Source organism: Macaca mulatta, chromosome 4 (assembly GCF_049350105.2).
Source record: "Macaca mulatta isolate MMU2019108-1 chromosome 4, T2T-MMU8v2.0, whole genome shotgun sequence".
NCBI lineage: Eukaryota > Metazoa > Chordata > Mammalia > Primates > Cercopithecidae > Macaca > Macaca mulatta.
This window is the reverse complement of record NC_133409.1, coordinates 146,558,532-146,585,841: the sequence shown is the minus strand read 5'-3', so window position 1 is coordinate 146,585,841 and position 27,310 is coordinate 146,558,532. Positions and strand designations below refer to the sequence as shown.

Here is a 27,310-nt window from a genome sequence, read left to right as displayed (position 1 = left end):
TTTCAGCTAACAATGGAGGAAGTTCTTTAGTTTTCAGAGATAGGAACACTGAGAAACAAGTACAAATCTAACTTTTGAAAAGATCAATCTGAAATTTGCAACCCTGCTTTTGACAATGAAAGGACCATTTTCTGGGGACCACTCATTTATAACATCTTTAAATTGCCAAGATTAAAACAGAATGCTACAAATGATTCTAGAAATTTACCACTGCCCATTTAGGATTTGCAACTACAAAAGGGAAAAAACAACCCTCTTCCAGTCTGATTTTTCTTCATCTCTTATTCTTCTTTCCCAAAAATGAACAATTTCAAAAAGATACAATTCAAACGTACATTTTTAAGCCAGGCATGGTGGCTTGAGCCTGGGATCTTCCAGTCTGATTTTTCTTCATCTCTTATTCTTCTTTCCCAAAAATGAACAATTTCAAAAAGATACAATTCAAACGTACATTTTTAAGCCAGGCATGGTGGCTTGAGCCTGGGATCCCAGCACTTTGGGAGGCTGAGAAAAGAGGATCGCTTGAGCCCAGGAGTTTGTGTTAAGGCTGCAATTAGCCACCACACTTCAGCCTGGGTGACAGAGCAAGACACAATCTCTTCTTTAAAAAAAAAAAAAAAAAAAAAGCTATATGTGTGTGCGTGTGTGTGTATATATATACACACATATATCCCAATTTCTTTAAAAAAAGTTTAAAAACATACATAACCCAATCTCTTTACAAGTATGTATGTGTATATATATCTCTCTCCCAATCTTCCTTAAAAAAAGTATAAAAATACATATCCCAAGCTCTTTCTTTTAAAAAAGAAAAAAAAGGTGTGTGTGTGTGTGTGTGTGTGTATATATATGTATATATATATATATACCTCCCCAAAGTGCTGGGATCAGACACAAGCTACCACACCTAGAGAACTTTGTATTTTTTGTAGAAATGGGGTCTTACTATGTTGCCCAGGCTGGTCTTCAACTCCTGGGTTCAAGCAACCCTCCCGCTTTGCCTGCCCAAAGTGTTGAGGTGCTGAGATTACAGGTGTGAGACATCATGCCTGGTATATATACATATATATAACTTTTTTTTTTAAATTGAGATGGAGTCTCACTGTGTTGCCCAAGCTGGAGTGTAGAGGTGCAATCTCAGCTCATTCCAACCTCCACCTCCCAGGTTCAAGTAATTCACCTGCCTCAGCCTCTTGAGTACCTGGGACTAAGGGAATGCACTGCCATGAGTGGCAAATTTTTTTTTTTTTTAGTAGAGATGGGGTTTTGCCATGTTGGCCACGCTGGCCTCCAACTCTTGACCTCCTGGCCTGGCCTACATTTTTAATCTTAAAAAACATTATTAGAATTTCGCCATTCCTAGGCTGGGTGTGGTGGGTCACACCTGTAATCCCAGCACTTTGGGAGGTCAAGGCAGGCAGATCACCTGAGATCAGGAGTTCAAGACCAGCCTGGCCCTGGCCAACATGGCAAAACCTCATCTCTACCAAAAATACAAAAAGTAGCTGGGCGTGGTGGCACGCACCTGTAATCCCCGCTACTCAGGAGGCTGAGGCAGGAAGAATCACTTGAACTGACGGAGGTTGCAGTGAGCTGAGACTGTGCCGCTGCATGCCAGCCTGAGCAACAGAGCAAGACCCTGTCTCAAAAAATAATAATAATAAAATAAAGAATTTGGACATTTCTTAGCTTTCACAGATGTGTGACTGTTTACTTAACCCATTATTTCACTTTGAAAATACATCACTTTCATTTTTCCAGTAATTGTACTTTTTTTTTTTTTTTAAAGGCAGAATCTCATTCTGTTGCCCAGGCTGGAGTACAATGGCTTAATCACGGCTCACTGCAGCCTCAACCTCCCAGGCTCAAGTGATGCTCCCATCTCACCCTCCCAAATAGCTGGGACTTCAGGTGCACTCCACCACACCTGGCTAATTTTTGTATTTTTGTAGAGAGGGGGTTTCACCACATTTCCCAGGCTGGTCTTGAGCTCCTAGGCTCAAGCAATCCACCCGCCTTGTCCTCCCAAAGTGCTGGCATTACAGGCGTGAGTCACTGCACTTCGCCACCTAGAAATTTTCTAAGAAGAAAAACAGCCTTGATTAAGCCTTGATTTTGATCACAAAAATGACAGCAACTCCAAACAACTACAATCACAATTTTCAGTACCTTTTGCCTGATTGCTTTAGAGAACTAAAATAAAATTTTATTCTTATTTTTTAAATGTTTTGATTCCAGACCAAGGGTAAAAAACAAATACAACAAATATATAGACCCCACACTCCCTCTGGTGGACCTTCACTCTCATTAACCAAATGTTTTCCAAAAGGCCATAAGTAGGCCTAGCACTGTGGCTCACACCTATAACCCCAGCACTTTGGGAGGCCAAGGCAGGATCACTTGAGCTCAGGAGTTGGACACCAGCCTGTGCAACATAGTGAGACCTTGTCTCTACTAAAAATGGTTTTAAAGATTAGCCGGGCGTGGTGGTGTGTGCCTGTAACCCCAGCTACTTGGGAGGCTGAGGTGGGAAGATCACTTGAGACCGGGAGGTTGGGCAGGAGGATCTTCTGAGCCTGGGAAGTCTGCAGTGAGCCATGATCACACCACAGCACTCCAGCCTGGGCAATAAGCAAGACCCCAACTCAAAAAAAAAAAAAAAAAAAAAAGACTAGAAGTAAATACTAAATTAAGCATAAAATGTAGGTTCTCAAACTGCTATAAGAAGTACAAATTATTTTGAGTAGTGGAATTTTAGTGTTCTAAATATTGTTAAAATATCCTTATTAATCTGTTGGTAACCTGGTAGTACATATGGCCGTACTGTAAATTATTTTAACCAGTCTCATTTGGCAGTACTGTCTTTTACATAGTAAATAAACATCTCATTTGCAAATTAAATCACACTTAAGTGGTTATTGTTTTAAATCAATAGTTCTGTGACATACATACCACCATCCACCCAGTCGCTACTGAATGTAGATTTCATTTTCTTTATACTTTTGGGGATATGATGTCAGAATTTTAAAATGCACTAAAATGTACTGCAGAAAAATTTAGAAATATAAAATACTGAAAAAACAAAATCTATTAATCAGCTAGGTTGTAAAGTTCAAATAGTTTCATTATTATAAAATGCAGATATTTAATTGTTAAACATGAATTACAAAATTTAGTCTGTCAAATATGTATAATATAGATTATTCTTTAGGAATTATGAAAACTTATTTTAATTAACGGTCTTTAGAGGAATTCTTCATGCCAGGTACAGCAAGCATATTACCGTTAAATAAAGCAATACTAGGCAAGGCGCAGTGGCTCACGCCTGTAATACCAGCACTTTGGGAGGCCAAGGCGAGTCGATCACCTAAGGTCAGGAGTTCAAGACCAGCCTGGCCAACATGGCAAAACCCCGTCTCTACTAAAAGTACAAAAATTAGCTGGACGTGGTGGCAGGGGCCTGTAGTGCCAGCTACTCAGGAGGCTGAGGCAGGAAAATCACTTGAACCCAGGAGGCAGAGGTTGCAATGAGCCGAGACTGCACCCTTGCACTCCAACCCGGGCAACAAGAGCGAAACTCCATCTCAAAAAAAAAAGGGAATACTAATGTGTATAATAGTGCCATTTGATCTATCCTCAAAGTTAGCTGTTTTAATATTAAGTCCCTGTTTTCTGTAGCTTTATTTACTTAAAAATACTTACTATCACCTCCAAACACAAAAGGAGTTAAACCTGAGGGTAAATGGCTTTAAAAACATTCCCAATGTTTATTGTGTGGATTTGAGAATTCAACTTATGCTTAATTTTGAAACTGAAATTGTGGTTGATAATGTTATGATATCATCTATTACAAGTTAAAGTAGACAACAGTCAGTAATTAAAATATCTAAAAACTGAATTTTAAAATGGGCTTTTAATTAAACTTAAAGTTAATAAAACTTTAACTTTTACAGTTAAAATACTAAAATGTACTTATATGTAAATAAATATGAAATACAACTTTATTGTATGTGGTATATATACATACATCATCATAGAATAAGGATAAACAACTAATTATGAATAGTATTTAAATATTCAAGTACACTAAAGAGCAATTATATAAATGATAAAAAATAATGGAAGCTACAGTCTTACCCAGCTCCTTACAACTATTTACACAGAATAAGCCTTCCGTACGTGAGGATGAATCATTGTTCATCCTATCTATCCACACTAAGCATCAAAAAGCCAACTTAGCTTTTAACAGTAGTAACTTCTTCTACAGGTATACAAACAGGATGTTCTTTCTTCTCCGGACTAATTCATCCTAAGCAGAGAAGCTTTTAGGAAACTAAACTGAACCCAAAATATGCATTATTTTCCAAGAATAAACAGAAAACTAAAGATTTAATTAGTTGCCTAATGCAATATTTTAAGTTTTTCATGTTGAACTGATTAAAATTATGTTTTAAAAAAGAAATTCACCCAAAATTCCCATAACTAAAAGAATTAAAGATTCAGAAACATACAAAGACCTCATAGCTTGTTTTGGAGAAATAAAACAATAAAGACCATTTTTTTTTAAATCTAAAATAGTCACAATTAATGATTAAAGAGTTGATGGTTCAGTGGCAACTCTTATCAGTCATCAGCTAACTTTAATTACCTAGGCAAATAAGTAAAATGACCATTCAATGAATAATAAGCTAGCATAATTAAATCAAGATTAGCAACTTTGTTCTTAACTTAATCTGAAGTATAAATCATACCTAATACAGATATCAACCAAGACACATTAGGAGAAAAAAACTTGGTAACTAAATCAAGTGTTTCTCACAAATGATGAGTATTAATAACCCTCGTTTTAAAAATGTTATTTGTATGGAATCTCTAAATTGGTCAGGGCCATAATTGCAGATTGTCAGGCAGAGGTCAGTTGGGGGAGAGATAAATAGAAAATGGTGAAGTGAAAGTATGACAATAAAAATTTCCCACCAGAATAAGAATTTTTTCAAGTCGATGCTTGGCTCTTGATTCAAACACCAAGAGAAGCAGCTCCCTTTAGAGAATTACTTTATAATTCTTTAAAGTAAAAACCCTTATAGGGGAGGTGGATAAAATCCCAGACTATTAAAAATACTTAACCAAAACATGCTTTAACTTTTCCCTTGTCCACAATCTAACAAAATGGGAAGACAATGAAAATAAACACTCCTGTCTACCCTCAGAGAGGCAAAGAAAGCTCCCATTCAGTAGTAAGCCTTATTCCACTGGAAAACATACTCCTGAAAAGTAAATCCAAAACCACGAGCTCAAACTGCTTCATGCAGAATTTACTGAACGGCGGCCAAACGCTGAACACACTGTCCTGAACCACACTGAAGGGTATCTAGAGTTCTGCATCTCCGCTTACAACTTGAACCTTACTACGCTTTCGCCACCACTGCAGAACCCGATTTTAGTGACTACGATGTTCCTGCCGGTTCGCTGATCGAAGAAAGTCACTCTGCACCCTGACGCTCGAAGTGTCTTTTTGGTAATACCGGTTTTTGACTCTTATACTGTGACCTGTACACCTTTTTGGACGCTCAATAAGGCGGAAGGCGTTTTAACGTCCCAGAACTGAAGAGCATAAGGAGCTCTGGCACAGCGTTCAGCCGCTTCGGTATGGCCTGGGAGTGACGCGGATCACCTGTTAGACGGCGCTGCGCGGACTCCTCCACAAGCGGCCGACGGCGGCGATGCGGTTCCCCAACGCTTGTCCCGAGGCGGCAGGTGAAGGCGGGGACCGCCCGTCCACACCCGGAGTGCGGCCACCCCGCCACCCTCCCCTCCACGGCCCCGCCAGGTGGGCGAATCCGCCCCGCGCCCGCGGCGTCCCGGCGCTCGGCTCGCCCTGGGGTACGGTCGTCCCGGCGCCCGGACCCGAAAGCGAAGTTTGGCTCCCGCCTGCAGCGGTGCCGACTTAGGGTCCCGCCGCCTGTCCGGGACGAACCGGCGGCCAGAGACCGGAGGCGGCGCGGGACCTGTCATCCCGGGCGGGAAACAAAAGCCCAGTGAGGACGGGCGGGCGCGACCCGCCTCGCCTCTGCCGGGAGAGGCCGGCGGGGGCGGGGGCGGGGAGCGGCGCCCGTGGCCACTCGGCTCTGCGCCTCCCGCGGGGAGCACCGGCCCCGCAGCCCCCGGGGCGCGGCGAGGGGCGCCGCAGTGGGGCTGAGGCCTCCCGCGCGCTCCCCTCGAGGCTTCCGGACCCCGCTCCCCCGCAACACGCGGCTCCTGGACTGCGAAGCCGCGTGGGGGTGGGAGCTGAGGCAGCGAGTGCGGCCGCGGCGGGACCTGAAAGGAGGGCGTTCGGCTCCCGGGGCGCCTCGGCCGGCCGCCCCATCTCCGCGGCCATGGCGCCTGTACCTGTCGCCGCGGGGGCTCGCCGACTCCGTCACTCTCCGCCTCGCCCGCGCTCCGCTACGCCCAGCAGGCCGCCCGCGCGCCGGACACCGCCGCCCGAGACTGGCAGCGCCCGCGAGCCGGCTCGAATCCCCGGGGCAGCGCCCGGCGCCGTCCCGCCCCCGCCGGCCGCAGGACCCGCCTTCCATAGGGCCCCGGGGCTGTCAGTCCGCCCCCAAAAGCCGCGCGGGCTGTCGATCCGCCTGTCTGGATTGGTGGCCGCTCGCCGTCCATGCAAATGAGGCCCCGCCCCCATTCATTGGCTGCTCCGCCTCTCCACGCCAGCCCACGTGTCTGGCCCTTGCCCTTTGTGGGGGCCATAGAGAAGGGATGGTGGAAACTGACACCCCCTCACAACATCTCTTACCTCCCGAGAAATTAATGCCTAAGCAAGCTAGTTGACTTCCCATCTGTATCGTCTCTCTGAAGGCACTGCCCCTCCTATCTGTCCACCGGGCCTACCCAGAGGCTGGAGAGGGGCAGGCCAGGCTGTTTGTTAGGTCAGCTGGCCGGGTTCGCCCTAGGAAGCAACCCCATGAAGTCTAAGACGCCCAGTCGGGACTGGGGAAATCCCACCTCGAGAACCAATTTAGCAGATATCACCTCCCTCTGGACACCCAGTAACTGTAAAGACCATACTTTCTCTTGGCTTGTTACCTTTCAAGCAGGAGCCCAGGAGATTAAAACACGAAGAGGCCTTATGGCTGAGTTCGGCCGGGTGGGGTGGCTCACACCTGTAATCCCAGCACTTTGGAAGGCAGAGGTGGGCGCATCACGAGGTCAAGAAATGGAGACCATCCTGGCCATATGGTGAAACCCCGTCTCTACTAAAAATATAAAAATTAGCTGGGCGTGGTGGCGTGCGCTGTCCCAGCTACCGGAGGCTGAGGCAGGAGAATCGCTTGAACCTGGGAGGCAGAGGTTGCGGTGAGTTGAGGTCATGCCACTGCACTCCAGCCTGGTGACAGAGCAAGACTCCGTCTCAAAACAAAAACAAAAACAAAATGGCTGACTTCTTCCGCCAACTCCAAAGGGTAAACTACTGAGCAAAAGCAGGTTCAGGATGAACCTACCTTCCTCCAACCAGATGGCTACCTCTGAGTCGCTCCCATAGAGATGCAGGAGCTGCACCTGGGCCTTAGGGAATCTCTTAACGCCCTCATTTTTGAGGAAACAGAAACCTGATGTCCCATAGCTAGTTACCCGTGGGACCTAATAGTTACCTATGGAAACCTAATGTCCCATACCCAGATTAGAACATGTCTCCTGGCTCCAAACCTGCTCTCTTTGCACTATATTGCATTCAAATATTTATGAAGAACCTCGTCTACAAATCAACATGCTGCCTTGACGAGATGATGTCTGGGGGCTGGGTGCAGCGGCTCACACACCTGTAATCTCAGCACTTTGGGAGGCTGAGGTGGGCAGATCACCTGAGGTTGGGAGTTCGAGACCAGCCTGACCAACATGGAGAAACCCTGTCTCTACTAAAAATAATAATAATAAAAAAATAGCTGGATGTGGTAGTGCATGCCTGTAATCCCAGCCACTCAGGAGGCTGAGGCAAGAGAATCACTTGAACAGAGGTTGCAGTCAGCCCAGATCGCGCCGTTGCACTCCAGCCTGGGCAACAAGAGCGACACTCCATCTCAAAAAAAAAAGATAAAAAAAAAAAGAGAGCGAGATGGTGTCTGCAGAAAAGACAAATAAAGGCAAGACTGAAACCACCTCAAGGGCAGGGGTTCTGTCCCAGTCATTTGTCTATTCTCAATGCCTAGAAGCTTCCCCGTTTACCAGTTGCCAGGGAGAGTCACTGAAACAACTTATTCATTCATTAACACAGAAAGACAAAGTTGATCAAAATTCCTCTGTATACTAATACCAATTGATTAAGCATCTACTATGCTTAATAACAGCACATATTAGGCTGGGCACGGTGGTTCACACCTGTAATCCTAGCACTTTGGGAGACTGAGGTGGGCAGATCACCCGAGGTTGGGAGTTCGAGACCAGCCTGACCAACATGGAGAAACCCCATCTCTACTAAAAATACAAAATTAGCCCAGTGTGGTGGCACATGCCTGTAATCCCAGTTGCTTGGGAGGCTGAAGCAAGAGAATCGCTTGAACCTGGGAGGCGGAGGTTGCAGTGAGCTGAGATGGTACCATTGCACTCCAGACTGGGCAACAAGAGCAAAACTCTGTCTCAAAAAAATAAAATAAAAATAAAAATAAAATAAAATAACAGCACATATTAAGCTCTATGCTATCAGGGTATATATGTCCCATCCCTCAAGGGCTTCAGTCTAGGAGACAGTGACATACACGTAACATGTCAGTTCTCCTCTTCATGTTACAGGGGTTGTGACAGATGTCTGCATAGAGCACAGTAGAAGGCGCCAAGGAAAGAGGAATCAGCTCTTCCTACGAGAGGCAGGGAAGGCTTCATTGAAGAGGTCACCTGACAGTAGAGCTGAATCTTAGAAGATGAAGTAGGTGTTTGCCAGACAGAGGAGTGTAGACAAGGAGGAAAGGGATTCCCAGGCAGGAGGGGACAGCATGAGCAAAAAGCATGCAGACCTGGAAAAGCCTAATAATTGAGGGAACAGTGAGGAGCAGTGTGGGCAAATCTGCAGAGGGCTGTGTGGACGTGTCACATGTCTGGGACCAGGCTCTTCCAGGAGGAAGACAGAAAGGCAGGGGAGGCTGCCAGACTGTGTTGTAATACACCGCAGCAACAACAACAGGCCCTGTAGATACAGCTACAGGGTTCTTTTTTTTCTAGGCCAGAGTCTGTGGAGAACAGTCAGTTCCACAGTTCCGATGGCAGCCTTGCTAGCCCCACCCACTCTCCCAGAAAACCACTCCGGTCACTGCACTTGCCTTCCTTGGCATTTGGAAACATGTGTGCTTGCATTTTCCCAAAACATTGCTGCCCTTCAGAATTCAAAGATGACATGGGCTATGGCTGCAGATACCTGGGTGTGGGGTGAGCAGCCCTTTCCTAAGGCACAGTATGGTTCTTTGCAGGGTCTGTCACTAAAGCCAGCTCCATGGGTATGTGACCTGTGCAGAATACAGGGCCCTGGACTTAGAAGAGCCCTGTGCTGGGTTTAATGCTCTACTGCCGCTGTCTTGAAATTCTTAGTACTTTCTTCACAAAGGGCCCTGCACTCTCATTTTTCACTGGGCCCTGCAAATTATGTGGCCAGTCCTGCCTGTCACTGGTAGTGACCCTGGGCATGCTTGTGGAACTGCTCAAACCACATCTCATTTTAAAAGCACTTGGAATTCACTAGACTCATTCACATGCATTTTATCGTTTGATTCTCTTTTTCTGTTTCTTTTAGAGACGAGGGCTCACTCTATTGCTCAGGCTGGTCTCAAACCCCTGGGCTCAAGAGATCCTCCCACCTTGGCCTCCTAAACTGTCAAGATTACAGGTGTGAACCACCTTGCCCGGACTTATCATTTGATTTACACAATAGGGTAGGCCGGTGTTACTCTTTATTCTCATTTATTACTTGAGAAAATTGACGTTTGGCAACTTTCTCCAGGTGGCACAGCTAGGAAGTAGCAGAGCTTGTACTTGAACTCAGCCCAGGCAAGCCCTGCTCCACCTACTACCGAGCTACCTTCATCTTGGTTTCAGAATCCTTTTAAAGGCAGCTTTGTACATTAAGGTTTTTAAGAGTCAAAATATGCCAGGCGTAGTAGTTCATATCCCAGCACTTTGGGAGGCCGAGGTGGGCGGATCACCTGAGGTCAGGAGTTCAAGACCAGCTTGGCCGACATGGTGAAACCCTGTCTCTACTAAAAATACAAAAATTAGCCAGGCATAGTGGCGTGCGCCTGTAGTCCCAGCTACTCGGGAGGCTGAGGCATAAGAATTGCCTGAACCCAGGTGGTAGAAGTTGCAGTGAGCCGAGATTGCGCCATTACACTCCAGCCTGGGTGACAGAGTGAGACTCTGTCTCAAAAAAAAAAGAGAGACTACATGGTAGAGTAGATATCTGTCATTTCACAGCTGCCTATTGCCTTTTGAATAGTTCAGTTTTGAACAATTTTCAGCCATTATGTGTTCAAATACGGTTTCTGTCCTTTTTCTTCTTTCTTTCTGGGGCTCCAATTGAAACACACTCAACCTTCTTACTTCATCCCTTTCTTCTGTATTTTCTGTCTTTTATCCTTCTATGCTTTGTCCTAATAAGTTTCTTCTATTTTCAGCTCACTTAGTCTCTTTTCAGGAAAAAAAAAAAAAAAAAAAAACTCTTCTTAAACCCCAACTATTGAGCTCCATTTGTTTATTCTATTATTTAAGTCTATAATTTCTATTTGGTTCTTTCTCTCTTTCTCCTTCCTTCCTTTCTTCCTTCCTTCTTCCTTCTTTTCTTTTCTTTTTTTCTTTTCTTTCTTTGACAGAGTCTTGCTCTGTCGCCCAGGCTGGAGTGCAGTGGCACAATCTCGGCTCACTGCAACCTCCACTTCCCAGGTTCAAGCAATTCTCCTGCCTCAGCCTCCCAAGTAGCTGGGATTACAAGGCACATGCCACCATGCCCAGCTAGTTTTTATATTTTTAGTAGAAACAGGGTTTCGGCATGTTGGCCAGGCTGGTCTTGAACTCCTGACATCAGGTGATCCACCCGCCTCGACCTCCCAAAGTGCTGGGATTACAGGTGTGAGCCACTGTGCCCGGCCTCTATGTGGTTCTTTTTCAAATCTGCTATGCCACTTCATGTATCTCCCAGTGCCCTGCTATAATTTTCAGGCTTATCTTTTCCATCCTTAAACATAGTATTGTTGTTTTATGGTCTATAACTGATAATTCCAATCTGGAGTTCCTGTGAGTCTGCTTCCATTGTCAGATATTGTTTTTGCTTTTTACCAAAAAAAAAAAAAAAAAAAAAGAGAGAGAGAGAGAGAGAAACAGAGTCTCTCTGTGTTGCCCAGGCTGGTCTCAAACTCCAGGGCTCAAAGCATCTTACTCTCTTGGCCTCCCAGAGTGTTGGGATTACAGGCATGAGCCACTGCAACCAACCAGTTTCTATTTGTGTTTTCATTTTCAAGACAGGGTCTCACTCTGTCACGTAGGCTGGAGTGCAAGGGTGTGATCATGGCTCACTGCAGTCTTGACCACCTAGGCTCAAGCGATTATCCCACTTCAGCCCCCAAGTAACTGGGACTACAGGTGTGTGCCAACATGTCTGGTTAATTTTTTTTATTTGTAGACACAGGGTCTCACTATTTGCAGAGACCAGGCTGGTCTCCACCTCCTGGCTTCAAGTGATCTTCTTGCCTTGGCCTTCCAAAGTGCTGGAATTATAAGTGTGAGCCACCACTCCTTGCCCCATTATCAGTTTTTACTGATTCATTCTCATGTCACCATATACCTGGTTATGTTTTGGACATTGTACTTTTAAAAATCATTTTAAGTAACAATAATAATATCTTCCTCTGGGAAAGATTTCCATTTGCTTCTACCAGGCATCTAGGGGCACTGGCAGTCTGGGATCATCTTAACTCAATTTCAGGGCTCCAGATTTTCTGAGCCACCTGATGACTCAAAGCTGGACTACGTTTATGGAAGGGTTTTTGTTTTGTTTTCTTTTGTGTGTGTGTGTTTTTTACAGTTCCCCTTTACTCAATTGTGCAGTTCTTTGGGGTCCCAGTCTAAGATTGGTAGATTTTTTTTTTTTTTTTTTTTTTTTTTTGAGACAGAGTCTCGCTCTGTCGCCCAGGCTGGAGTGCAGTGGCCGGATCTCAGCTCACTGCAAGCTCCACCTCCCGGGTTCACGCCATTCTCCTGCCTCAGCCTCCTGAGTAGCTGGGACCACAGACACCAGCCACCTCGCCCGGCTAGTTTTTTTTGTATTTTTTAGTAGAGATGGGGTTTCACCTTGTTAGCCAGGATGGTCTCGATCTCCTGACCTTGTGATCCGCCCGTCTCGGCCTCCCAAAGTGCTGGGATTACAGGCTTGAGCCACCGCGCCCGGCCAGATTGGTAGATTTTTAAGTTATGTATTGCTTCATAGCAAACTACTCCAAAATTTAGTGGCTTAAAACAGATGTCCAGCCAACTTTTTTTTTTTTAAGGACCAGATAGTATATAGTTTAGACTTGCAAGCAATACAGTCTTTGTCACAACAACTCAACTCTGTCATTATAGCAAAAAGCAGTCATATATAATAGATAAACAAATGGCATGTCTGTGTCCCAACAAAACTTTATTTACAAAAACAGGCAGCTGTCTTCAACCTGATGAAGGGCATCTGTGAGAAACCTACAGCCAATATCACACTTAACAGTGAGAGAATGGATGCTTTCCCCAGGAAATAAGACAACGATAAGAGAAGAATGTCTATTCCAACCACTTCTACTTATTTTTGTTTTGTTTTTTTGAGACAGAGTCTCGCTCTGTCACCCAGGCTGGAGTGCAGTGGCTTGATCTCAGCTCACTGCAACCTCTGCCACCTGGGTTCAAGGGATTCTCATGCCTCAGCCTCCCAAGTAACTGGAATTACAGGTGCACGCCACAACACCTGGTTAATTTTTTGTATTTTTTTAGTAGAGACTGGGTTTCACCATGTTGGCCAGGCTGGTCTCAAACTCCTGACCTCAAGTGATCCACCTGCCTTGACCTCCCAAAGTGCTGGGATTACAGGCATGAGCCACCACATGCAACCATTCCAAACACTTCTATTTAACATTATACTGGAGGTTGTATCCAGGGCAATTAGGCAAGAAATACAAATTAAAGGAATCCAAGTAGAAAGGAAGACATAAAACTATCTCTTCACGGACACACAATCTTGTATATGGAAAATCTTAAGGAATCTACTAAAAAACTATTAGAATTAACAAACAAATTCAACAAGGTTGCAGGATACAAGAAAAATTAACAAAAATCAATTGTATTTCTACATACTTGCAATGAGCAATCCAAAAATGAAATTAAGAAAACAATTTCATTTATGATAGCATCAAAAAGAATAAAATACATTTTATTGGAGTACATTGAATGAAAGAAGTGTAAACTTAGAAAACAACAAACATTGTTGAAAGAAATTAAAGACGGTCTTTAGGCCAGGTGTGGTGGTTCACACCTGTAATCCCAGCACTTTAGGAGGCTGAGGCAGGTGGATCAGGAGGTCAGGAAATGGAGACCATCTTGGCTAACACGGTGAAACCCTGTCTCTACTAAAAATACAAAAATGTAGCGGGCGTGGTGGCGGGCACCTGTAGTCCCAGCTCCTTGGGAGGCTGAGGCAGGAGAATGGCATGAACCCGGGAGGTGGAGCTTGCAGTGAAGTGAGATTATGCCACTGCACTCCAGCCTGGGCGACAGAGCGAGACTCATCTCAAAAAAAAAAAAAAAAAAAAAAAGACAATTTTTAGTGGAATGTATGCAGAGCTTTTTAAAAAAAGAAATTAAAGACCATCTAAATAATTGGAAAAACTGGCCAGGCATGGTGGCTCCTGCCTGTAATCCCAGCACTTTGGGAGACAGGTGGGAGGAGTGCTTGAGCCCAGGAGTTCAAGACCAGCCTGGACAACATGACAAGACCCTGGCTCTACAAAAAATTAGCCCAGCATGGTGGCCTGCACCTGTTGTCCCAGCTACTCGGGAGGCTGAGGTGGGAAGATCGCTTGAGACCAGATGTTGGAGGCTGCAATAAATTGAGATGATGCCACTGCACTCCAGCCTGGGCAACAGAGCCAGACTCTGTCTCAAAAAAAAAAAAAAAAAATTGGAAAAACATCCTATGTTTATGGATTGTAAGACTTAACATTGTTTAAAATGCCAATTTTTCCCAAATTGATCTTTTGATATAATGCGATCCCCATCAGAATCTGAGATGACTATTTTACAGCAATTGACAAGGTGATTTTAAAATTCATATGGACCAAGAATAGCCAAAACAACTTTTAAGAAGAAAAACAAAGTAGGAGGGTTCATATTTCCTGATTTCAAAACTTACTGCAAAGCAGCAATAATCAATGCAATGTGGTACTGGCACAAGGATAGACTTATAGAGAAATGGAACACAATTGAAAGTCCAGAAATAATCTCACTCATCTATGGTCAACTGATTTTTGACAAAGGTGCCAAGCATTGGGGAGAATATGGAGAAACTGGAATTTTCATGCATTAGTGATGGGAAAGTAAAATGGTATGGCTGTGGAAAACAGTTTGGCAATCCTAAAATGTTCAATATGGAATTACCATATATTCCAGTAATTCCCCTCATAGGTATTTATCCAAAGGAATTAAAAGCAGGAACTCAAACAGATACTTGGATACCAATGTATATATATCAGCATTATTCATGATAGCCAGAAGGTGGGTCCAACTCAAATGTCTAACAGTTAATGAATGGATAAACAAAATGTGATATATCTGCACAATGGAACACTATTTGGCCATAAAAAAAGAATGAAGTAAGACTAGGCTCAGTGGCTCATGCCTGTAATCCCAACACTTTGGGAGGCCAAGGTAGACGGATCACCTGAGGTTGGGAGTTTGAAACCAGTCTGACCAACATGGAGAAACCCTGTCTCTACTAAAAATACAAAATTAGCCAGGCATGGTGCCGCATGCCTTGTAATCCCAGCTACTCAGGAGGCTGAGGCAGGAGAATCGTTTGAATCCGGGAGGCAGAGGTTGCAGTGAGCCGAGATTGCACCATTGCACTCCAGCCTGGGCAACAAGAGTGAAACTCTGTCTCAAAAAAAAAAAAAAGAACGAAGTACTAATAGATGCTACAACATATATGAACCTTGAAAACATAATAAATGAAAGCAGTCAGTCACAAAAGATCTCATATTATATGATTACATTCACATGGAACGTCCAGAACAGGGAAGAAAAGAGACAATACATAGATTTCTTAGGGCTGGGGGTGTAAAAGAAGGGAGGATGGGAAGGTGATAGGTAAAGGATACAGAATTTCTTTTTGAGAAATTATTATAAAGTTGACCATGGTAATGGTTGCACACATATGTGAATATACTAAAAACCATTGTGCTGTATACTTTAAGTGGGTGAACTGTATGGTATGTGAATTATATCTCAAAAAAGTTGTTAATAAAAATAAAAGAACAAATAACCAGCCATGGGTCATAGTTTGCCTACTCCTGGCTTAAAACAACAGCTGTCATATTTACTCACTGTTATTTGTCCGTTCTCACATTGCTATAAATAAATACTTGAGACTGAGTAATTTATAAAGAAAAGAGGCGGCCGGGTGCGTTGGCTTATGCCTATAATCTCAGCACTTTGGGACGACAAGGTGGGTGAATCACCTAATATCAGGAGTTCAAGACCAATCTGACCAACATGGTGAAACCCCATCTCTACTGAAAATACAAAATTAGCCGGGCATGGTGGTGCATGCCTGTAATCCTAGCTACTCAGGAGGCTGAGACAGGAGAATCGCTTGAACCTGGGAGGCGGAGGTTGCAGTGAGTGGAAGTCACGCCATTACACTCCAGCCTGGGCAACAAGAGCGAAACTCCAAAAAATATATATATATATAGTAATAATAAGGCCGGGCACGGTGGCTCACGCCTGTATTCCCAACTTTGGGAGGCTGAGGCGGCGGATAACCTGAGGTCAGGAGTTCGAGACCAGCCTGGCCAATATGGTGAAACCCTGTCTCTACTAAAAATGCAAAAACTAGCTGGGCTTGGTGGCAGAAGCCTGTAATCCCAGCTACTCGGGTGGCTGAGGCAGGAGAATCGCTTGAACCTGGGAGGCAGAGGTTGCAGTGAGCCAAGATTGTGCCACTGCATTCCAGCCTGGGAGACAGAGCAAGACTCCATCTCAAAAAATAATAAATAAGTAAATAAATAAATAATAAAAGAAGTTTAATTGGCTCGTGACTCTGCAGGCTATACAGGAAACATAACGATTTCTGCTTCTGCTTCCAATCATGGCAGAAGGCAAAAGGGGATCGAGGCCTCTCACATGGCAGGAGCAAGAGAGGGAGCGGGGCAGTGCCACACATTTTTAAACAACCAGATCTCACGAGAACTCACTCACTATCACAAGAACAGCACCAAGGGGATAGTGCTAAACCACGCATAAGAAATCCACCCCTGTGATCTAATCACCTCCCACTAGGCCCCACCTGTAAACACTGGTGATTACAATTCAACATGAGATTTGGTGGGGACACAAATCCAAACCACATCATTTGCTCATCATTCTGCAATTTGAACAGAATTCAGCAGGGACAGCTGGTCTCTAGTCTATGTGGCAAGGGTTGAGGCAGCTTGAACAGGGCTGAATGATCCACTTTCAAACTGGTCTTACACGGAAGGCATGGAAATTGTCAGGCCTTCTTTTTTTTTTTTTTTTTTTTTTTTGAGACGGAGTCTCGCTCTGTCGCCCAGCCCAGGCTGGAGTGCAGTGGCGCGATCTCGGCTCACTGCAAGCTCCGCCTCCCGGGTTCACGCCATTCTCCTGCCTCAGCCTCCCGAGTAGCTGGGACTACAGGCGCCCACAACCGCGCCCGGCTAATTTGTCAGGCCTTCTTAAGGTTTACGCCTGTAACTGACACAGCATCGCTTCTACCACATTCTCTTGGTTAAAACAGGTTACAGCCCAGTCCAGTTTCAATGGGAGGGAACTAACAATGGTGTGAATATTCAGATATATGGTTCTCTGGGGACCACGAAGTTTACTCTCTATCCCAGTCTATCTTCTGTCTCCTAATGATTCACTTGCTCTTACATGTACAATACACTCACTGCCCCTTAATTCCCCCCAAGGTCTCACCCCATTAATGTGCTAGTATTGAGCTTGACGTCCATACTTTCCTCATCTAAATCAAGGCCAGGTACGAATGAGTCTTCAATTTCAATTGATGCTGCTTTCGGTCTGAAGACCTTTGAACTTCAGGTTATCCACTCCCCACACACAGTGGTGAGGCAGGGAAGGTAAAATCATAATTGACACTCACTAAAAAGGAGGAAATGGCCGGGCATGGTGGCTCACGCCTGTAATCTTATCACTTTGGGAGGCCAATGCAGGTGGATCACCTGAGGTCAGGAGTTCAAGACCAGCCTGGCCAACATGGTGAAACCCTGTCTCTACCAAAAAAAAATACAAAAATTAGCCAGGGGTGTTGGCGCATGCCTGTAATCCCAGCTACTCAGGAGGCTGAGGCAGGAGAATCTATTGAACCGAGGAGGCAGAGACTGTAGTGAGCTGAAATTGCACCACTGCACTCCAGTCTGGGTGACAGAGACTCTGTCTTAAAAAATAATAATAATAATAATAATGGCCGGGTGCGGTGGCTCAAGCCTGTAATCCCAGCACTTTGGGAGGCCGAGACGGGCGGATCATGAGGTCAGGAGATCGAGACCATCCTGGCTAACACGGTGAAACTCCGTCTCTACTAAAAAATACAAAAAACTAGCCGGGTGAGGTGGCGGGCGCCTGTAGTCCAGCTACTCGGGAGGCTGAGGCAGGAGAATGGCATAAACCCTGGAGGCGGAGCTTGCAGTGAGCTGAGATCCGGCCACTGCACTCCAGCCTGAGCAACAGACCAAAACTCCATCTAAAAAATAAATTTAAAAATAAATAAATAAAAATTTAAAAATAGAATGTCCAGTTAAATTTTAATTTCAGATAGCAACAAATACTTTTTTTAATGTTAAGTGTATCCCAAATATTGCAGCAACATAATTTGCACATGAAAAAAGTATTCAGTGTTTATCTGAAATTTGAATTTAATTGGGACACACACTGAAAAGTTATCCATTAACTGAAATTCAGATAAGAATTTAACTGGGAGTGCTGGGTTTTTGTTTGTTTGTTTGTTTGTTTTTTGAAACAGGGTCTCACTCTGTTGCAAGGCTGGAATGCAGTGGTGCAATCTCAGCTCATTGCAGCTTCAACCTCCCATGCTCAGGCAATCCTCCCACCTCAGCCTCCTGAGTACCTGGGACTACAGATGTGCACCACCATGCCCTACTAATTTTGTTTATTTTTGGTAGAGACAGGGTCTCACTATGTTGCCCAGGCTGGTATCGAACTCTTGGGCTCAAGCACACCTCCCACCTCAGCTTCCCAAAGTGTTGGCATTATAGGCGTGAGCCACCACACTTGGCCAGGAGCGCTGTATTTTTTTTTTTTTTAGTCGGAGTCTCACTCTGTCACCCAGGCTGGAGTGCAATGGCATGATCTCGGCTCATTGCAACCTCTGCCTCCCAGGCTCAAGCGATTCTCATGCCTCAGCCTCCCGAGTAGCTGGGATTACAAGCGTGTGCCACCACACCCAGCTAATTTTTGTATTTTTAGTAGAGATGGGGTTTCACCTTGTTGGCCTGGCTGGTCTGGAACTCCAGACCTCAAGTGATCCACCCATCCTGGCCTCCTAAAGTGCTGGGATTACAGGCGTGAGCCACTGCATCCAGCCAGGAATGTTGTATTTTTATCTGGCAACCCTAACCTAACTCTTACATTTTCTTCTATCTTGGTCCAATAATTTCTCACTGTCTCATTAGGTTTTTGATGCATTTAAGATTTAAATCATAATTCCTGAGTGATTAAATAATCTCTACAACAAACCCCTGTGACATGAGTTTACCTATGTAATAAACCTTCACATGTACCCCAAACCTACAATAAAATTAAAAAAAAAAAAGAAAAGAAAAGACAGTCTTTTGACAAATGGTGCTGGAACAACTGGATAATGGCATGCAAAATATAAACTTTGATTTACATCTTACACCGTATAGAAAAATTAACTAAAAATGGATCCTGGACCTAAATGCAAAACCAAAAGCACTAACATTTCTAGAACACATAGAAAATCTCTGTGACGGCCGGGCACGGTGGCTCAAGCCTGTAATCCCAGCACTTTGGGAGGCCGAGGTGGGTGGATCACGAGGTCAGGAGATCGAGACTATCCTGGCTAACATGGTGAAACCCCGTCTCTACTAAAAATACAAAAAACTAGCCGGGCGTGGTGGCGGGCGCCTGTAGTCTCAGCTACTTGGGAGGCTGAGGCGGGAGAATGGCGTGAACCCGGGAGGCGGAGCTTGCAGTGAGCCGAGATCAGGCCACTGCACTCCAGCCTGGGAGACACAGCGAGACTCCGTCTCAGAAAAAAAAAAAAAAAAAAAAAAAAAAAAGAAAATCTCTGTGACTTTGCATTAAACAAACATTTATTTGATATGAAACTAAAGGAATAATACATTAACAAATTGTATTTTATAAAAAAAAAAGTTTTTTTCAAAGTTAAATTCAGGCTGGGCGCCGTGACTCATGCCTGTAATTTCAGCACTTTGGAAGGTCGAGGTGGGCAGATCACCTGAGGTCAGGATTCAAGACCAGCCTGGCCAACATGATGAAACCCCATCTCTATTAAAAATACAAAAATTAACTGGGTGTGATAGCAGGCACCTGTAATCCCAGTTACTTGGGAAGCTGAGGCAGGAGAATTGCTTGAGCCTGGGAGGCGGAGGTTGCAATGAGCCGAGATCATGCCACTGCACTCCAGCCTGGGCAACAAGAGCGAGACTGTATCTCAAAAAAAAAAAAAAAAGATTAGCCAGGTGTGGTACTGGGCACCTGTAATCCCAGCTACTCGGGAGGCTGAGGCACGAGAATCACTTGAACCTGGGAGGCAGAGGTTGTAGTGAGCCAAGATCAAGCCACTGTCTAGCCTGGGCGACAGAACAAGACTCTGTCTCAAAAAAAAATAAAAAATAAAAGTTAAATCCCAACACATAGAAATGATATTCAAGGTGATTGATACCCTAAATACCCTGATTTGATCATTACACGTTCATGCATGTAACAAAATATCACATGTACCCCATAAATATGTACTAATATTATTTATCTATTTTATAAAAGATTTAAAGATATTTGTCTAGCATATGTAGTTGTCTTTGGAGTATTGGTCCAATTCGAATTGACCTTTCTGTACTGGGGAAATTCCTCTATTATGGGTTTTGCCTCTCAAACTAGAAGTCAGAACTCAGATTCCCAGCCTCCCTTGCAGCTAGAACATTGACATGTGACTCAGTTCTACTAATCACACACCCAAGAAAGGCTTCAATTCTGAAGTGCACAGAAGGAGGCTTGGTGATCACAATGGCAACAGAAGTGGTTTCGCAGGGTTGTAAGGTCAAGTTCCTGAAGTCGAATTTGGCATTGGTGCTGGAGGCAGGAGTGGCTGTGCTAACATTAAGTTCTCAGCATCAGTGTTCAGCAATGGTGGTAGCAATCATTTTCTCTGCGATGTGATTTTAGGCATTACCCCTGGAAGCTTAGCCTGGAATCTGTCTCTCTCCTCCCTCCCAATGATTCTGTGAGTTACCTAACAACCTGAAATAAGTCCCCTTTCTGCTCATTCTAGTCAGATAGGACTCTGTTGTTTGTAACTAAGATCCACTAACGATACACCTGGTCTCTGGGCTCTGATCTTTCACTAAACAGTTGTGCAAACTTGAGAAATTTCTCTCCCCTCCATGCTGCAGTTTCTACTTCTATAGAGAAGTGGGGTCAGGTATCTAGAAAGGAGCTCCAGGCCTACAGAGTCACAGACAAGTAATTGAGAGCCCAGAGAAGCCTGTTGCCCGCTGTATTTCCAGGATGACCACTGCCAGATCTGAAGCTGCTTCTTTTTGTTCTTCCTAAGGTGCTGAACTCCAATGCAGCACCTACTGCCTTCACTTGGTTGTACCAGTGACACCTCAAGAGGAAAGAATGGTTTTCCATCTTTATTGCTCAGAAAACTAGGAATATATCTGGGTGGCTGGATTTAGCTCCTGAGGCAATTTCCCAGTTGCAGAAGCTGCTTTGAGACACCAAGATCACTGGGAGCCTCAGGAGAAGGCCTAATAGCTTGTCAACATGTTTTGTGGGATTTATAGATACCATATATCACTTATAGGCCTTTGTTTATAAATTGTATATTTTTGTAGACTGAGGTACAAAAATACTTACTGTTTGCAATCCCAATGACAATATATTTTTTTTGCCTTGACAAACTGATTCTAAAATTCACTTGGAAAAATATGCATGTAAAGATTGCTATGAAAATTCTGAAAAAGAATTATAGCCCCACCAGAGATGAAAACATAGTACAAAACTGTCACTAAAACAATTTGATTCTGCCATGTGAAATGCAAATATATATATGTGTGTGTGTACATATATATATACACACACACATAAATATATATATTTAGACAGTGTCTCACTCTGTCACCCAGGCTGGAGTGCAATGGCGTGATCTCGGCTCACTGCAACCTCCGCCTACCAGGTTCAAGCGATTCTCCTGCCTCAGCCTCCTGAGTAGCTGGGATTACAGGCACACACCAATGCACCCAGCTAATTTTTGTATTTTTAGTAGAGACAGGGTTTCACCATGTTGGGCAGGCTGGTCTCAAACTCCTGACCTCATGATCCACCTGCTTCGGCCTCCCAAAGTGCTGCGATTACAGGCGTGAGCCACCGTGCCCAGCCTGCAAATTTATTTTAATGAAATCATACAAATGAAATAATATAAAACATAGAAATAGTTCTAACTACCTATGGACGTTTCAGAGCAGTGAGGAAACATTTAAGTATTCAACAACAATGGTGGAAAAACTGATTAGCTATCTGGGGGTGAGGAGGGTGAGGGGAACTAGGTCCTTACCTCATTTCTTACAACAAAAATGCTCCAGATGAATCAAAGATCTGAAGGTAAAAGATGAAACTATAAAGATAATATAAGAGAAAACACTGGCTGGATGCAGTGGCTCATGCCTGTAATCCCAACACTTTGGGAGGCCCAGGCACGTGGATCACTTGAGGCCAGGAGTTAGACACCAGCCTTGCCAATGTGGCAAAACCCCGTCTCTACAAAAAATACAAAAATTATCCAGGTGTGGTGGCGTGCACCTGTAATCCCAGCTACTCAGTAGGCTGAGGCAGGAGAATCACTTGAACCTGGGAGGCGGAGGTTGTAGTGAGCCAAGGTCATGCCATTGCACTCTAGCCTGGGCAACAAGAGCGAAACTCTGTCTCAAAAAAAAAAAGAAAAAGAAAAAAAGAAATACATAAGAGGATACTGAACCTCACTCATAATGAAAATTATGCAATTTAATATAATGATATGCCATTTGTATCTACTTGATTTAAAAGTTTGATAACATACAATATAGGTAAGGATGTGGGAAATAGGGCAAAGCCATTTTCATTTGTGAGAGTGAAGATTGTGTAACCTCTTTGGCAGATAATTTAGCAATGTTTATCAAATTTTAAAACCCACATACTCAATGACCTAATATTCCACTTCCAGGAATTCATTCTATAGCTGTACTCCTACATGTTGGCCAAACTGTATATACAACGATGTTCTTTGCGGTATTTGTAACAGCAAGAAACTAAAGATAATTTGATCATCAGTAGTAGGAGATTGTTTTACTAAATTATGGCTTTGCCATTCAACATATGCAACAATTTAAAAGAATATGATATGTATCTATGTACTTACATAAAAAGATCTATAAAATATATTAGGTGAAAAAGCAAAGCATAGAACAGAATATAATGGATACTCCCACTTCTACTTTTTAAAAATGTTATATGGGCCGGGCGCGGTGGCTCAAGCCTGTAATCCCAGCACTTTGGGAGGCCGAGACGGGCGGATCACAAGGTCAGGAGATCGAGACCATCCTGGGTAACACAGTGAAACCCCGTCTCTACTAAAAATACAAAAACTTAGCCCGGTGAGGTGGCAGGCGCCTGTAGTCCCAGCTACTCGGGAGGCTGAGGCAGGAGAATGGCGTGAACCCGGGAGGCGGAGCTTGCAGTGAGCTGAGATCCGGCCACTGCACTCCAGCCTGGGTGACAGAGCGAGACTCCGTCTCAAAAAAAAAAAAAAAAAAAAAAAAAAAAAAAAAGTTATATGTATAGTTAAATGTAATTAAAGTTCCGGTGGAACTTTACGGAAAGATATGCAAGAAACTCTTAATGGTGGTTATGCCTAAGGGGATGGGACTGGGAATCTAGGGTAGGAAAAAGGTCTAGTTTTTATTGTATTTCTCTTTAGATTGTTTTAAGTGTATTACCAGATACTTGAACTACTTTCATAATTTAGATCACTGGTAAGTATGAAAAGACTTTTGACCTAACTTGTTTTTTTAATTTTTATTTTAGGTTCAGAGATACATGTGCAGGTTTGTAATACAGGTGAACTCATGTTAAGGGAGTTTGTTGTACAGATTATTTTGTTACCCAGGTACTAAGTTAGTACCCAATAGTTATTTTTTCTGATCCTCTCCCTTCTCTCTCCTCCCACCCTCCACCCTCAAGTAAGCCCCAGTATCTGTTGTTCCCTTCTTTGTGTCCATGTGTTCTCATCATTTAGCTCCTACTTACAAGTGAGAACGTGCGGTATTTGGTTTTCTGTTCTTGCATTAGTTTGCTAAGGATAATGGCCTCCAGCTCCATGTTCTGGCAAAGGACATGATCTCATGACTTCTGACCTAACTTGTGATAAGAGAAATGTAAACCAAGACCATGTTATACCTGTCAGAAGGATACATCATTTTCTCCCCAGAAGATTGCTACAGCTTTGTAATACAGTAGGTTGGTCAAGGTGTGGGAAAATACTATTGGTAAGAGCAAAGGTTGATGAAACTTCTTCAGAGGGAAATTTGGCAATAACTAACACAGTCTTTGACCTAATAATTCCACTCCTAGGAATTTTTCCTGCAGAAATATTCCCATATATGCCAAGGAAGTAGGTAGGTATAAAGATCTAGTTCCTTGCAGCATCATTTGTGCTGAGTATAAATAACTTAAGGCCTGCCAACTGGTTAAATAAATAATGGTACATTCGTACAATGGAATTCTTTCTCTTGAGACAGAGTCTCCCTCTGTCGCCTAGGCTGGAGTGCAGTGGTGTGATCTTGGCTCACTGCAGCCTCCGCCTCCCAGCTTCAAGAGATTCTCCTGTCTCAGCCTCCTGAGTAGCTGGGACAGGTGTGCACCACCATGCCTGGCTAATTTTTGTATATGTAGTAGAGGTGGGGTTTCACCATGTTGGCCAGGCTGGTCTCAAACTCCTGACCTCAGATGATCCACCTACCTTGGCCTCCCAAAGTGCTGGGATTACAGGCATGAGCCATCGCACCTGGCCTTGTACAATGGAATTCTATATAGCGTTTTTTTAAATGAGGCAAATCTATGTATACTTATAACAGAGATTGTTAGTTGTGCCCCACTATCCATCCTCCTCTTCCCCTCTGATTTTTGAGCTGGGTACATGGCTATTTGAAATAAAGAATAAATTTTCCAGCCTCCTTTGCTGGTAGGTGGGCCCCTGTGTTCTTGTTAAAGTTTTTTTTTTTTTTTTTTTTTTTTTTTTTTCTAGATAGATGCAGATGTAATGGCAGGAGCTCAGACAGTCATGTTGGAACATGAGGTAGAAGCCCCATGTTGAAGATGGCATAAAAACGATAGAAGGATCCTAGGTCCCTGATAATTATGGAATCTTAGTATTGCCTGGCCACTTACCTTTGGACTTCATTAGAGAGACAAATCAATGTCTAATTTTGCAAGGCATTGATGTTTTTAATTTTCTTTCACCAGCAGCCAGATCTAATCTTAACTGATACATATTATATTTGTCTGTTTTCACGCTGCTGATAAAGACATACCTGAGACTGGGCAAGTTACTAAAGAAAGAGGTTTAATTGGACTTACAGTTCCGCATAGCTGGCGAGGCTTCACAATCATGATGGAAGGCAAGGAGGAGCAAATCACATCTTACGTGGATGTCGGCAGGCGAAGAGAGCTTGTGCAGGAAAACTCCCCCTTAAAGAACCATCGGATCTCATGAGACTTATTCACTATTATGAGAACAGCATGGGAAAAACCTGCCCCCATGATTCAATTACCTCCCACCGGGTCCAAACCATATCACATATAATGACGTGGAATGATTTCTAAGATAAATTGTTAAATGCAAAAGCAAGGTGCAAGCAATGCATACAGTATGATACTATTTTTGGAAAAAAGTGCAGAAAGATATAACTATGTTTGCATATGGGCAGCATTTTCCAGAAGTATATACTGTTTGAATTTTTCACCATGTGCAAATATAACTTATTCAAAAGTGAACTTTAAAAAATCAGTTTTAAACTAATTAAAAAATGATTTGTATTTCTAAACCATAACAATTTGATTTTTTAGAAATCAACATAGTTTGATGAAACTATGGTTGTTTTTTCTTTTCTTTCTTGTTTCATATATTTGTAGGATTTTAAGATATTTACATGCAAAAGAGAACAGTCCCAGACAATAAAAATAACTTAGGCTTTAAATATTTCTGATGTGATGTTATGCAAACGCTTTCATTCCCAGGACCCCAAAGGTCAGTATGTTGAACATACATTTTAAACTTGCAAGTCCATTCAGCAATATATATTGAGCATCTGTGATCTTTAAGGCACAGCTTTTAGGTAAACAAAACAGACAAGATATGTTTGTTCATGGAGCTTATGTTCTCACGGGACAAACAGGGTAATGTGATAAAAAGTGTTGAGAATTCCATTAGAGAGGGTAGTGAGGGAAGACCTCTGAGGAGGTAACATCTGGGCTAAGGCCCAAATGATGAGAATTCCAGGAAATGATCCTAGCACATGCAGAAGCAGAAGGATGCTCAGAGCAGTTGCGGAAGACCAAGGGGCAGGAAGAGTAGCTTCAGAAAAGGTAGCAGGGCAGCATCTGTGTGCTTCAGCGAGAGATACTCCGCACCTAACCAGAAGTGCAAAACATAGGGCTGGGTGCAGTGGTTCATGCCTGTAATCTCAGCTCTTTGAGAGGCTGAAGTAGGAGGATAGCTTGAATTCAAGACCAGCCTGGGCAACTTAGGAAACCTGGTCTCTACGAAACATAAAACAATTAACTGGGCATGGTGGTGTGTGCCCATAGTTCCAGCTACTCAGGAGGCTGAGGGGGAGGATCACCTGAGCCCAGAGAGGTTGAGGCTATAGTGAGTCATGATTGCACAACTACACTCCAACCTGGGTGATAGAGTGAGATCTTGTCTCAAAAAAAGAAGAAAAAAAAAGTGTGAAAAATAAAAAGCCAATGATACCAAGAGCTGGCCAAAATGTGGAACAGTTGGAACTGTCATACTTTGCTGGTGAGAACATACAGTCACTTTGGAACACAGTTTAGCAGTTTATTTTGAAGTTAAGCATACACACATTTGCCATACGACTCAGCAATTCTGCTCCCAAGACAAATAAAAACATGTGTCCACAAAAGGAGTTGTACAAGAGTGTTCACAGCAACTTTTTCATAATAGCCCGAAACAACAAACAACCATAATGTCCATCAACAGAAGAATGAATAAATAAACTGTAGTATAACCATCTAGTGGAATACAATACAGCCATAAAAGGGAGCAAACTACTTAATATGTGCAAAAACATGAACAAATCTCAAAAACATTATGTTGAGCAAAAGAAGCCAGATACAAAAGAGTACATACTATATGACTCCATTTATGTAAAATTCTAGGAAATATAAATCTAATCCATACTGATAAAAAGCAGACTGGACCAGGTAGGGATGGGCCCTTGCTTGGACCAGGTAGGGATTGATTGCAAAAAGAAACAAAGACAGCCGGTGCAGTGTCTCATGCCCATAATCCCATCACTTTGGGAGGCTGAGGTAGGCAGATGACTTGAGTCCAGGAAGTCAAGACCAGCTTGGGCAACATGGCGAAACTCTGTTTCTACAAAAAGAAAAAAAAAAAAAAAAGCCAGGTATGGTGGCTCGCACCTGTAGTCCGAGCTACTTGGGAGGCTGAAGTGAGATGATCACTTGAGTCTGGGAAGTGGAGGCTTCCCTGAGCTGTGAT

At 43.5% G+C, this 27,310-nt stretch overlaps 1 protein-coding gene across 9 annotated transcripts in view; it reads right to left on the bottom strand.

The window, feature by feature from the left end:
- Nucleotides 1-27,310, bottom strand: part of FKBP5 (FKBP prolyl isomerase 5) — a 162,384-nt gene that overhangs the window by 114,623 nt on the left and 20,451 nt on the right. For 5 of the 9 annotated variants that reach the window (XM_078000280.1, XM_078000276.1, XM_078000275.1 and 2 more), the window contains exon 1: nt 6,391-6,491. The gene's annotated coding sequence lies outside the window, so the exon portion shown is untranslated. Of the gene's footprint in view, nt 1-5,674; nt 6,260-6,390; nt 6,492-25,143; nt 25,255-27,310 lie in introns of those variants that run through there. The other 4 variants (XM_078000277.1, XM_078000278.1, XM_078000281.1 and 1 more) reach the window with 2 other exon arrangements.